The 15,114-nt window shown below is 43.1% G+C and overlaps 1 protein-coding gene across 2 annotated transcripts in view; it reads right to left on the bottom strand.

Annotated features, from left to right (window-relative positions):
* Positions 1-15,114, bottom strand: part of phyhipl (phytanoyl-CoA 2-hydroxylase interacting protein-like) — a 75,462-nt gene that overhangs the window by 40,662 nt on the left and 19,686 nt on the right. The window contains exon 1 of one of the 2 annotated variants that reach the window (XM_012966732.2): positions 1,516-1,629. The exons of the other annotated variant lie outside the window; for it this stretch is intronic. The gene's annotated coding sequence lies outside the window, so the exon portion shown is untranslated. Of the gene's footprint in view, positions 1-1,515; positions 1,630-15,114 lie in introns of those variants that run through there. 2 annotated transcript variants of the gene reach the window in all.

The following is a 15,114-nucleotide window of genomic DNA, read 5'->3' as shown; positions in this document are numbered from 1 at the left end:
GGAATATAATGGCCAGCAGTAGTCCATCAATATGCCCCGTTAGGTGGGACACCAAGGGTCTGGACAACATTTGTCCATGCCTAAGAAAACTTCCATGTCAACAGGGTCCCTGGTACAGAAACTGGGCACTGGGGCCCCACCTGACTATTTCAAGAAGTGCCACAAATCAGTAGGGGTTTCTCAATCGAACGCCCTCTATCAACAAATATTCCTAGCTCCTAGCTGTACGGATTTACATTGCCCCCCTTAATATTGCACATTTTCTCTACACCCAAGGGCAGTGATCCCCAACCTTTTATACCTGTGAGCCACATTCAAATGGAAAAAGTGTTGGGGAGCAACACAAGAATAAAAATGGTTCCTGATGGTGTCAATAAGAGGTGTCAAGGATGCCACCAACTCTCACCCCGCCCTGTTATGCCTCTACTTGTCCCTCCCTTGCATTCCTTAGCTATAATTGGCTATTTAATTGCCCCTATGTGGACTATCAGTCTACAGAAGGCTCTGTTTGGCATTATATTGGGTTTTTATGCAACCAAAACTTGCCTCCAAGCCAGGAATTCAAAAATAAGCTCCTGCTTTGAGGCCACTGGGAGCAACATCCAAAGGGTTGGGGAGCAACATGTTACTCATGAGCCACTGGTTGGGGACTACTGCCCAAGGGGTTCTTAGTGGTGCCACGATGGTTGCCTTAACCACAGTTACCACCCTGTTCCCAGTAAACCCTTCCAATCTTGGTTCCTCCCTTCCATGAATTAGCAGTGGGAAAAAATGAAGGTAAACTAATATTTACACACATTCCGATTTGTCATTGGCTTACCCACCAGTGGCAGATAATGTGGGTTCACTTATATAAATGAGAGACCATACATTGGACGATATAGAACACACTGCCCAATACACAGCTCTCCCAAGCCAAAGAAGGGAAATTAAATTTCATACACTGCCCACAGCTATGGAGAGTCCAATGGTGACCCACACAAAAACTATCCACAATAATTTTGGACATTTAAGGGACACACTTCTTCATGGAAACAGATGTCCATAGCTACAAATGGGGAGATGAATGCAAGTAAATTCAGCACAATACTCCATATTTGCTTAGATGACAGCCATCTATTTTCTAATAGTCTCCACAGAGAGTCCAGCTATGAGGAGATGCCTTCCTTGGGGTTAATCTTATCCCTTATGTCCCCATAATCCGCAGTAATAACCACACGTTCTTTCATGTAAGAAATACACTTCCCAGAATGCTAATAAACTGCATTTAGAATGAAAAGCAAGAGGACTAGGGTACAGCTTGCCACTGGAGCAGGGACGTGCCCTTTATCATTCTATAATCCTAGATGCTATCTACAAATCATCCGTCGGCAAACAAAGCCAATAATGGCAGGTTCACACGGCACAATACAGCCAGCTCAATATATTAAGGCACATTGACTTGCTGATTATATATCTCTAGAATTCATGAATTATTTAAACATTCCCTCTATAAAATATAAAGTTGATACTCACGACGTGTTTTTGTTTTATCCCTTGTGTCTGTCCCCCTAAGGCATTGAGAGATAGCTGGTTGGCCAAGATACAGATTCAGGCTTCAGTGCACTCCTTATACCACATTTAGCAATCAACACCCAAGTGTCTGCCAAGGAAACCACATTATCTCATGCCACCAACTCTCACCCCGCCCTGTTATGCCTCTACTTGTCCCTCCCTTGCATTCCTTAGCAAACGAGGGCTTCTGTCTTATTTAACCCTACAACTAAAGCCTTGTGTTTTGCTAGTCAGTGTAACGTTACAGATCCCAGACCATCAGATGTGTATGGGGATAGTCTGTTTCTTAACCTTCAGCTCCTGAACTACAGCTTCTTTCAGAGTAGGACCACTTTTAAGTCATGATACAGTATTCATATAACCTACCAACCCAACTGCTGAGTGCCCCATATATTTGCACAGCTTATAAAACTGCAGGCTTATTATATTATCAGTGCCAGAGACACTATTTTTTGTGCTGCTGGGGGGGCTGTTTGGGCCTCTGGGTACTTGGAATGCCAGGGACTATTTTGAAGAACAGAACCTAGGGCCCCAGTGCTGCTCACCATTGCTCCACTGAGCTGCCATTCACCTTTGGTTTAACTACAATCTGTCAGCATTTCCAAGACATCCTTTAGTTGGGATAAAAATAATAATTATTATTTATATTCCTTGGTGCTGGGGACCCAGAACAGCTGCTGTCTGCCCTACCCTGAAACCAACCTGCATTCCTCTCCCAACAATTCTCTGCCATCCCCCCCCCTTTACTCACCCCCCTTCCCTGGCTTCCAAGGGAGTAACAATTTTCTGTGTTCTACCTTATGGGTTTGTGCGGATGAACCCGACAGCCAATCCCGTGATTATGCTCGGTGATAAACAGAGCGGAATTTATTACTTTTAATCTAAATGTATATGAAGTTTTTGCCTTTAATGGATGTCCCTTCTTTATCTATCAAGCCTGTCGTGTTTATTTATCTCTGCCAATAGAATTTATTGGGATGGTTTGAATCACACTGTCTAATGCGGCTTCCTTTCGGAAAAGAAACCATCTCCCCCTGTAACAGCAAAAGGTGCCCCCCACAAACACAAAATATAGGAATGTGAGTACATACAGATAATAATAACATTACTATATACAAGCACGAAGTACAGGTATGGGACCTGTTATTCTGAATGCTCGGGACCTGGGATTTTCCGGATAAGGGATCTTTCTGTAATTTGGATCTCCATAACTTAAGACTATAAATCATTTAAACATGAAATAAACCCAATAGGATTGTTCTGCCCCCAATAAGGGGTAATTATATCTTAGTTGGGATCAAGTACAGGTACTGTTTTATTATTACAGAGAAAAGGGAATCATTTAACCATTAAATAAACCCAATAGGGCTGTTCTGCCCCAATAAGGGGTAATTATATCTTAGTTGGGATCAAGTACAGGTACTGTTTTATTATTACAGAGAAAAGGGAATCATTTAACCATTAAATAAACCCAATAGGGCTGTTCTGCCCCCAATAAGGGGTAATTATATCTTAGTTGGGATCAAGTACAGGTACTGTTTTATTATTACAGAGAAAAGGGCATCATTTAACCATTAAATAAACCCAATAGGGCTGTTCTGCCCCCAATAAGGGGTAATTATATCTTAGTTGGGATCAAGTACAGGTACTGTTTTATTATTACAGGGAAAAGGGAATCATTTAACCATTAAATAAACCCAATAAGGCTGTTCTGCCCCCAATAAGGGGTAATTATATCTTAGTTGGGATCAAGTACAGGTACTGTTTTATTATTACAGAGAAAAGAGAATCATTTAACCATTAAATAAACCCAATAGGGCTGTTCTGCCCCCAATAAGGGGTAATTATATCTTAGTTGGGATCAAGTACAGGTACTGTTTTATTATTACAGAGAAAAGGGAATAATTTAAACATGAAATAAACCTAATAGAATTGTTCTGCCACCAAAAAAGCCCCCCAAAACTACAACTGGAAGATTTTTCATGTTTTTTTGACACTGGCTGTTATGAGTTATAAGTTGAAAAAGTTTTTTACGGCTTTTTGTTAGTTCCATTTGTGGAAATGAGTTTATTCGTGGTTTCTAAAAACTATAAAACCAAGAAAATTTGAATGTTAGTAAATCGCCCCCTAAATGTCACATTGGAGTTCCACGACCTCTATTGGCCAGCAGCCTTTTACCTTTACATGGAACTCTTTAATGACTTCTTATATCCTTATATGCACTAGTGCCACGAATATCCTGTAATATATATCCTTATAAACAGTGCTTTGCGATGTAACTGGTGTCACATGATTTGCTGAAACGTATAAAACTATAAAAATAATACCCCCTCTTTTATTACGATGATATAAGTCATCTTGGAGTCCCGTGACCTGTAGAAAAGCAATAGTTCTTAGGCCTCATACATTCATTCATTCATATGGTCACAGAACTCCTCAGTCCCAGGGTCGAACTGGGCCAGCGGGACATCGGGCCCAGGTCCGCTCCCTGGCTTGAACTTGCACCATTAATAAAATAAAAAGCGATGTGATGCGCGGGGAGTGTGCTGGCAGGGTTGGTCTCGACCTGTTGCCGCTCCCCTTGCCGCCGATGTCCTCCCCTGACGCATTTCACTTACATGTGCTCAGGGGAGTACTTCGAGCGGGGGTGAGGGTGGCGCAGCGGCGGCGGCCGGCGGGCCCCCCCCCCCAGTCCGACCCTGGCCCTTGGAGTGGAAGCCCCGGTGGCCCCAGACACCCCAGTCTGACCCTGGTCAGTCCTAACATCTTTATATTTTTACAATAGGGGGTTTATTATCGCCTATATAAGGTTCTGATGTCAGAAGGCTCTATTTATAACTGCCACACCTACTCTTTCAATACTCCCCTGTGGCACACACAGAGCCCCACATAACATACACCGGTTAATTCAACTGAAATTTTTTTCCCACCCACTGAAAAGCCCACACTGTGCCATAAATGTATCTATTTTTGGACATCTCAGGGTACCAATAAAAAAAAAATAGAAAATGGAACCTTGACAACAGAATTTAGGAAGAGACTAGAGTCCAACCAAGTAGGGTGTGGGGGTTTTAGGGAAGGGTCAAACATTTTAGAGCACCTTCTGCAATAAAACTATAGGGCTGTCTTTGGAAAGCATAGGGTCCCCAGAAATGTCCAAAAGACAGATTGTGATCTACTAGTAGATCTGATCTTGAGCTGGTGATTACAACTATCTCGATGGCTTCCCAGTTCAATATAGAGTGACCCACCAGAACAGCCTCACCTCTTCCTGTATAATAAGCTTAGCACAGAGGGTGGGCACCATTATGTTACAATTAGAAAATATATACTGGCACAACGGAACGTCTATAAGCTGGGTAAACTCCTGATTGTTATTTCATGAAGGCTTACTCATTCATTCCATTCTCTTCTTTTGGGTTAATCTAGTCCAGTGATCCCAGTGGCTCGGGGGTAACATGTTGCTCCCCAACCCCTTGGATGTTGCTCTCAGTGCCCCCAAACCAGGGAGTTATTTTTGAATTCCTGACTTGGGGGCAAGTTTTGGTTGAATAAAAATAAGATTTCCTACCAAATAAAGCCCCTGTAAGCTGATAGGGTGCATAGAGGCTGCCTAATGGCCAATCACAGCCCTTATTTGCCTCCTCCATGAACTTTTATGGTGCTTGTGTTGCTCTCCAAGTCTTTTTACATTTGACTGTGGCTCACGAGTAAGAAAGGTTGGGGATCCCTGACGTAGTCATTTGAGCAGTTTGGCTGCCCAAAACTTCTTAAGAAGGTCCTAATAAAAATGATCAAGGAATTGGTTACATGAAGAGGGTCACTCCTCAGCTACTGAGCCAAGAACTATGCCATCCCCTAAAATGAAATACTTACTAGCGCCTCAGGCTTTTGTTTCCCAAACCCCAGTGCTGCCATCATAGGTGTGTACTATAGCTAGTACCCATAGGAGTCGGTTTACAACTATAGGGTCCAGACAATGATATTGGATATATTGGCGCTTAGCCCTATAGGTGCCTATACAGCAGCCAATAGGAACATGCAACAAGCATTTCTGGCAAGGTTTTTTTCATTTACCTTTAACAAAAAAAGCAAGAAAATCAATGTATAATATTCCATCTTGTTAGTAAGAATTGCTTTGATTAACTATGACATTTTTTAATTAGTGGGAATTAATTGAAAGGAAGGCCTATTTCAAGAGGGATTACTTATCTTAAGCTTCCTGCAGACTACCTTTGAGATTTCTTTTGCTTTCCGCAATTATACATTTTCCAAAACGTGTCACATTTAAATGCCGACAAACCCGACGCATCGCTTCAAACATCGCATTAAATTAGTAACAATGGGAACTTTGGGTTGTTTACACCAGAGAGAAGATTCTTCCTTTACCAAGTTCATTCTTATTCCATCGGCAAAGACTGAGGTCCATGGGCCATTGCAGGAGAAGCCGAGGGAACTTTAAAGTAGATGTCTCCATGAGAGGCCTTCAGCCAACTGGACAACCAATAACTAGGGATGCACCGAATCCAGGATTCGGTTCGGTACTCGCCCAGGATTCGAACTTTTTCAGCATGACGGAAGATTCTTCTTTTTTCACATTCATTCTTTGGCCGATCTTATTCCATCGGCAAAGACTGAGGTCCACGGGCCATTGCAGGAGAAGCCGAGGGAACTTTAATATAGAGGTCTCCATGAGAGTCCTTCAGCCAACTGACCAACCAATAACTAGGGATGCACCGAATCCAGGATTCAGTTCGGAACTCGCCCAGGATTCGAACTTTTTCAGCATGACTGAAGATTCTTCTTTTTTCACATTCATTCTTTGGCCGATCTTATTCCATCGGCAAAGACTGAGGTCCATGGGCCATTGCAGGAGAAGCCGAGGGAACTTTAATATAGAGGTCTCCATGAGAGTCCTTCAGCCAACTGACCAACCAATAACTAGGGTTGCACTGAATCCAGGATTCGGTTCGGTACTCGGCCAGGATTCGGCCTCTTTCAGCATGACGGAAGATTCTTCTTTTTTCATGTTCATTCTTTGGCCAATCGTATTCCATTGGCAAAAACTGAGGTCCATGGGCCATTGCAGGAGAAGCCGAGGGAACCTTAAAATAGATGTCTCCATGAGTGGCCTTCAGCCAACCAGCCAACCAATAACTAGGGATACACTGAATCTGGGATTCGGTACTCGGCCAGGATTCGGCCTTTTTTCACCAGGGTTCGGATTCAGCCCAATCCACGCTCCTGGCCAAACTGAATCTGAATCCTAATTAGCCTATGCTAATTAAGATTAGAAGGGTTAAATGTCGCCACGTGAACATGGAAGTGGAAAATTTTCGACATTTAACCCTTCCATATCGTAATTAGCGTAATTCGGTTTGGTATCCGGTGCATCCCTACCAATAACCAATGTACGCACAACTTTTTTCTCACTCTAAATGCATTAAAGCCAATGGGTGTTCTTTCTCACCTCTTTTTTTTACACAAACAACTTTTTTCTCTCTCCAAATACATTTCACAAGTCAATGGGCATTTCTTTCTTTGCAAATTTGTTGTTGTGGCAACATTTTTACGTGGTTTCGTCGAAAAATTCACCAAAGGAGTTCCATCGCAAATTCATACCTTGTGCAAAAAATTGGCTCATCACTAGTCCTGACGCCGTTTATGGTGGGTTCCCATGATCCCCTTTATTACATAGAAATCAGTTACAAAGAAAACAGCAATTGATATGGGCTACATATCTGACTCATAACCAGTAATTGTGTCACACAGCTAACTATCATATTTAATATAGTTCCCTCCATAAAAAGGTAAAGAAACCACGTATTAGACCAGAGGTATAAAAGCTGTAGCCACAATAGCAGCTGCAGTTGGCAGTTTGTAGCCCCTTCGGTAGGAGAGGGTAGGGCCAAGCTCTGCATTGTCTCTGCAGTATGCCTGCAGTGTGCACACTGGTACCGTCCGTGTATCAGAGGACAGGCAGAGTTATTGCATGGTGCTGCTCTCTTAAAGGGGCCGGTGGAAAATAAAATGAAATTAAAACAGATTTATAGCTCTTTCCTGCCCTGTATGTGTGAGTCTGTTACTAGGGAATGTGGGTTATTATGCAGAGTGTTTACTATGAGCTCTAGTGCCTGCAGATATCTATATATACATGTATGCCAGGCAGCAGTGTAGTAATTGTTACAGAACCTTGTAACTGATCCTGCCTTGCCTTATGACCATTTCCCTGCACCCATATGCCCATTTCCCTGCACCCATATGCCCATTTCCCCACCCTGTATGCCCATTTCCCCACACCCATATGCCCATTTCCCCACACCCATATGCCCATTTCCCCACACCCATATGCCCATTTCCCCGCACCCATATGCCCATTTCCCTGCACCCATATGCCCATTTCCCCGCACCCATATGCCCATTTCCCTGCACCCATATGCCCATTTCCCCACCCTGTATGCCCATTTCCCCGCACCCATATGCCCATTTCCCTGCACCCATATGCCCATTTCCCCACCCTGTATGCCCATTTCCCCACACCCATATGCCCATTTCCCCACACCCATATGCCCATTTCCCCACACCCATATGCCCATTTCCCCACACCCATATATGTTTTTGGGGTTCTCTGCTAGAAATAGTCTAGACTACCAACAAATGGATTTCTTCATATAAAATCAATTACATTTTTAAGGAGTCTTTCTCAGATTAATACCTCCTTCTATACCAAAATTTTACAGAATTTTTACAGTCTATAAATTACTGCTGTAATGCTGTAAACTACATTAATATATATACAGTATATGCCCTTTAATAGAAAACCAAACCCAACATCACAGTCGGGTGCCAGTAGCCAAGGATTATACCTCCTACCCTAGTAGGTAGGTGCTTCTCTTCTTTAAACGCACCACCTTAGGGTAGCTTAGGGTGCAGAAGGTGCCCCTGCTATGGGTAGGATGTTAGTGATTAGGGTCACTAGTGGGTGCCCCTGCCCCTCAGTGATTCGTGGTTCAGCTCTCCTATACGTTAAAGGATCAGCAGTACAACCAATCCCTTGATGTCTGTTCAAAAAATTCTTGTTTACCCTTTTAATACGAGTACAGCAATTTCCTGTAGGCGTTCAATGTGTTCCGTTACCCAACAGAACCATCTGGTACATCAGCTTTCCTTAACAAATGATGCGTTTAACCAAACTGAAACAAACAAATACAAATATTAAAACAAACAAAAAAAATGATATTTCTATGCAATATTTCTATGCATGGACTCACAGGCCATGAATATTTGATGCAGTTTGACTTCATTCTGTCTGAGCAGGAACATGTGCAAATGGCAGGCATACACGGCTCTCTGCTTAGAGTCCTGAGACTCCATTGTTTCCTACTTGTTTATATAATATTGTGCATAGCTTTCCATAATTAGCTTATGATTTGTATATCTCCTGCTTATCGTCCCGGGAACATGAAACGCATGAAATCTTCTCACATTTCTAAGAACTCTCCAATAATTTGTTAGGAAGGGAACCATCAGACACTTGTTAGTCTTACCTATTAGTAGGAAATGATATGAAAGGTTATGGGGCTTCGGAATATGTCAGTGCCATATTTATTATTATTATTATTAACATTTATTTATAAAGCGCCAACATATCCCGCAGCGCTGTACAATAAGTGGGTTCCATACATTGGGCATACAAAGTAACATATAAAGCAATCAGTAACTGATACAGGAGGGGAAGAGAGCCCTGCCCAAAAGAGCTTACAGTCTACAAATGTATTATTATTATTAACATTTATTTATAAAGCGCCAACATATCCCGCAGCGCTGTACAATAAGTGGGTTCCATACATGGGACATACAGAGTAACATATAAAGCAACCAATAACCGATACAGGAGGGGAAAAGAGCCCTGCCCAAAAGAGCTTACAATCTGCAAGGAGAAAGGGTTGAGACACAAGGTGTGGGAATGGGCATGACCAGAGTTGTGAGAGGTGGGGCACAGGGTGTTGCTAAACTAGATTAGGGTAAGCTTCTCTAAATAAATGTGTTTTTAGAGATCTCTTGAAGGCAGAGAGATTGGGAGAAAGTCTGACAGTTTGTGGGAGCGAATTCCAGAGAAGGGGGGTAGCCCTTGCAAAGTCTTGAATGCGAGCGTGTGAGGGGGGAATGAGAGATGAGTTGGGGAGCAGGTCAGTAGAGGAGCGTAACAAGCGGGTTGGATGGTACCTAGAGATAAGTTCAGAGATGTAGGGTGGGGCAGAGTTATGAACTGCTTTGTATGTGAGAGTCATTAGTTATAAAATCATATAAAATCAAAGAGGAGGTCCAACAGCTAAGCCACTTGCTATGGGCCAGATGGGGGTGGACTAGTCAGCACAGCTTCCTTCCAGTCCTGTTTCCAATTCCCACCAAAGAAGTTTCTACAGTACATAGATCATGTTTATGAAGGGGGAAAAGAGACAGAGGCAAACGGTTTGTTGAAGAGTATGATTGGGATACCTACAGGCACCCGATTTCCTCTTACAGTCAAACATGCAGTCTAGTTTAATGTCTCCCAATGACCTAGAGCAGTGGTTTTCAGACTTTTGGTTCAACCTTATTTTGAGGTCAGGGTCCTGCTTAACGTATAACGAAAATCCAGATATGAAACCATTACTACTGACCATACAAGATAGTAATGTCTCATCTCTTCTATTAAAAGACTACTTAGCCGGCTTGTTTAATACAGATGTACTGGAAGCAGAAACACCAATCAGCTCTGATTCATGACCATATGATCTCACTCTGTGAGCCTATTCCTTTTCTAGTAACAGATGAAAGGACCAGGCATTTCCCATCTTGTTCAGTGTGACAGGTCCTCTTCCTTAATATAATTAGACTCCTGCTTAAATTTGATCTGACATTCCTAGCGCTTTAAATTGACAGCCTTTTAAAGGCTACGATTAACAGAAGCCAAATTATATTTAATGCAATAACAGGTGCAAATTTGATTCGCTTCTAGTAACCTACAGCAACCAATCAGCAGGTGGAATTCAATGACCTAAAGCCAAATATCTGATTGGATTCCATTTATAAAGCTGGTCATTTTTGGGCAAGTAAAATGTGCCAACTCAGCCTCTCCAGACCAAGTCAACAATTTATTAATTGGGGAGGTTATACTCAATCAATATATGCCCAAAAATAAATATAAATCAGGTAGGTTTGGAAATCATCGTGCAGAAGCAGTGTTCTCCCAATGGGTCTTTGTAGTCCCCTTCTATGATTGCATCATTGTTCCATGGGTCAGACAATCAGATCATCATAATTTCACCCACCATGTTGGTGGGCAAATGGATTAACTGTCTGACCATTGGCAGAGATGCCATAATTAGGTAAATATGGATGAGGCAGGTCTTAAAATTCGAAAAACCAATGACCCAGAGAGAACAAAGTATCTTAACGCTTCATACCAGTGTAGTTTATCTATAGAGACATCATAGGTCTTGGAATTCCATCAGACCATCGCGTTGATGTGGTCCTCTCTTAACTGGTCTCTGTAGAACCCCATAATGGCCCCATCATTGGCTAGGGGGTCAAATAACTGTATCATCCTGATTTGGCCCACGTTAGTGTTATCGCCAAACAAGAGCATCTTACCTTGTGTGTTTAGTTTTACTCAGTCTTGTAACCATCACTAAACTATCAGTTAGTCTCCCCTCCAGTTCATAGTCTTGACATAACGTGGATGTCAGGAACTGTGGGGAATCAAACCCTGGACTTTGTGCTGAACTATAATTGCACTTGCTTACTGAGCCACAGGAGGCTCTTTGGGGTATGTGGGGTCAGTTGCCTGGATTTGCATCCAACAACACTACTTGCTTCTCTCTTTGCTCCACCCATCTTGTTAATTGCATTTGTTGCTAGTAATGTAATTAGGAGCCTTTATAAACCTGCTCCTGGCAACTCCCAGTGCTCGATCGTCGTTCCTGCTGAGCCTGATCCAGCCACATCCTGATTCTTCCGTTATCCGTGATTCCTGCGTTCCCTGCCTGTGCCCTGCTTGGTTCCTTGTGTCCATTCTCCTGTTCCTACCTGGTACCCTGTCCTCCTGTCCCTACCTGGTACCCTGTCTTCTGTGGATCCCCCTGGTTTGGCCTTCGGCCTGTTTACTTGAACCTGTTTGCCTGCTGCCTGCCACTGACCTCAGCCTGCCTTTTGGACCTTGCCAGTATTCTGCCAGCCCTGACCTACTTGCCTGTTACCGGACTCTGTCTTCATCACAGGCCTGTATATTGACACTTATTTTTGTTCTTTTTGGTTTCTATTAAATGCCTTTGCTTCACCTCACTGTGGAATTCCACCAAATGAAAGTTTGCAATAGGCTAGTCCTTAGTCAAACAAATAAATTATTGCTGTGCGTTCATATTTTCCAACATTTGAGGTCCAAAAAGTGTAACGTTATAGTTTACACTCGCAATACTAAAGGCCCTCCCCATCCATACCCTGATATCATGCCCAATCGTACCCCTGATCAGGGCCATGCCTAATTGCCTATCCACTGCCTACTGTAAAGCCTCTAAAATTTCAAGTAATCCCAATATCTCTACATATCGCTATTTATGAGTGGATAAAAGAAATGCCAATTAAGGAGGAAGGAATCTGCCATAGATACTTTTGCAACCCACTATCTGTTCTTGAACTGCAAGTCCCAGTATCCTGGGGGGTTAGATATAAAGAACATCAGACAGTCAAGATACTTTGAAGAATGAGGATAGTGATAACTTGTCCATAATATAAGCACATTACTAGCTAAAGTTATGGGAAGCGGCACATATTTTGCCACCACGTGTAGATGACATCTGCCGAATCCTGTGTGTGTAACAGAACATTTGTTTCAATTAAGCTCCGGTCCAATAAACAGAATCACAATCTGTACGGTTCTCTAGGTTCAACATACAACAGTCAATGAGTCAGACTTCTTGGCCAGTCTTCCACTTCAAAGTCAAGTCATCGAGTTCTGGAAGTGTCAGAACATCATACAAAGGGTGTAAATGCTATCATGCCGTGCCTCGGAGAAGCCAACAGAAGCAATTTTCTGGATAATCCTTAACACAGCAGTACATGAAGATCTTCTCATTTTACCTTGTACTTTTTATTTTATGGGCCTGGGAAACGGCGCTACTGTGTGAATAATCCCATGAACCTGCTGAAATATCTTCTCTGATGAATAAATCATAATGATATGATCTTCTGCCCAAGCTCTCCAACTGACACCCAGGTCTTACACATCCCTAAATACTTTGCTATCTCTTTATAACTGGAAGCCTACAGCTAAGCTACTGCAAGGGTGGACTTGGCTCATAGTGTGCACATCTTCCTCTGTCCACCCAATGTCACACGTGTATGACATGGGCACTAATATCATGTGACATGGAACATACAAGTTCAGTACAGACCACTTCCCATGCCCTTGACCATAATGCATCCTTAGATAAGAAAAGAAGAAGGGCCCTTGCCCTATTCTGTATTTATATGTTCATAGATATAGTCCTTCAAAGTTGCCATCTTGGGTCTAGTTGGGCCATCTTTTGAGTGGTACTGACTGTACACATATTCATTGTGCTGTGGGCAGATATTGAGAAGCTTTTGGGTCATAGGAACATCTGTCACTGAAGCTGATGCAACAAGGCTAATTACTGACAGTAGCCTCGAGCATTTGCTGTAAATCAGCAGAAATGAAGCTGGGGAGATACTGGAGGCATCTTCAGGGGCACTTCATGGAATTGCTAAAGGGCTGTGGTGGACTTTGGCTGGTACGGAAGCCCAAACCATAATGTACAACATTTCTCGCCTACGTCTTTAGTTTCTAGTTCTCCTTTAAAAAGAACATACCCATTTTAACCAGACAGTTGGAAGTCATTTGCATTGGGTGCCTCGACCCCCTTTACAAGTTAGAGTCTAGTGATGTAACTGTTGGTCTATCTGCCTAACACTGCTGACAACCACCCTCCCAAAGAAAGGTTACGTATCACATGCTGAGGCTCGACTGAAGCAACAGCCGCCCAGAGTGACTGCGTAGGTTGAACACATGTTTAAACTGGGAACTACTTCAAATACATTGCGCTGTGCGGGGAACAGCAGGTGTGAGCCCCCAGCGTACTTCAAAGCATAAAGGAAGCAATAGAAGATGTTCATTTGGATATTTTTACCCTGAATATATAGATTCTTTGGACAGAAGGTCAAAATGTCGACTTTTGGGAATGTTTCACCTGCTCATGATTCTCTTTGATGCGTCTTAGTAAGAGCAAATCAGGGATATATACTAAGGATGATAACTGCCTTACAGACAATGGAAGGGTTTTAATAATGATTGGTCTTCAGATGCCAAACGCTATCAGTAAATAGACCTACATCTCATACACACACCCTAGGCTCAGACCTACATCTCATACACACCCTAGGCTCAGACCTACATCTCATACACACCCTAGGCTCAGACCTACATCTCATACACACCCTAGGCTCAGACCTACATCTCATATACACACCCTAGGCTCAGACCTACATCTCATATGCACACCCTAGGCTCAGACCTACATCTCATACACACCCTAGGCTCAGACCTACATCTCATATACACACCCTAGGCTCAGACCTACATCTCATATGCACACCCTAGGCCCAGACCTACATCTCATATACACACCCTAGGCTCAGACCTACATCTCATATACACACCCTAGGCCCAGACCTACATCTCATATACACACCCTAGGCTCAGACCTACATCACAGATATACACACCCTAGGCTCAGACCTACATCACAGATATACATACCCTAGGCTCAGACCTACATCACAGATATACACACCCTAGGCTCAGACCTACATCTAATATACACACCCTAGGCTCAGACCTACATCACAGATATACACACCCTAGGCTCAGACCTACATCTAATATACACACCCTAGGCCCAGACCTACATCACAGATATACACACCCTAGGCTCAGACCTACATCACAGATATACACACCCTAGGCTCAGATCTACATCACAGATATACACACCCTAGGCTCAGACCTACATCACAGATATACACACCCTAGGCTCAGACCTACATCTAATACACACACCCTAGGCTCGGACCTACATCTCATATACACACCCTAGGCTCAGACCTACATCTCATATACACACCCTAGGCTCAGACCTACATCTCATACACACCCTAGGCTTAGACCTACATCTCATATACATCCGAGGCTCAGACCTACATCACAGATATACACACCCTAGGCTCAGACCTACATCTAATACACACACCCTAGGCTCGGACCTACATCTCATATACACACCCTAGGCTCAGACCTACATCTCATATACACACCCTAGGCTCAGACCTACATCTCATATACACACCCTAGGCTCAGACCTACATCTCATACACACCCTAGGCTTAGACCTACATCTCATATACATCCGAGGCTCAGACCTACATCACAGATATACACACCCTAGGCTCAGACCTACATCTAATACACACACCCTAGGCTCGGACCTACATCTCATATACACA

This window comes from Xenopus tropicalis, chromosome 7 (genome assembly GCF_000004195.4).
Source record: "Xenopus tropicalis strain Nigerian chromosome 7, UCB_Xtro_10.0, whole genome shotgun sequence".
NCBI lineage: Eukaryota > Metazoa > Chordata > Amphibia > Anura > Pipidae > Xenopus > Xenopus tropicalis.
The sequence above is the reverse complement of the archived record's forward strand: the minus strand, read 5'-3'. Positions and strand labels throughout refer to the sequence as shown.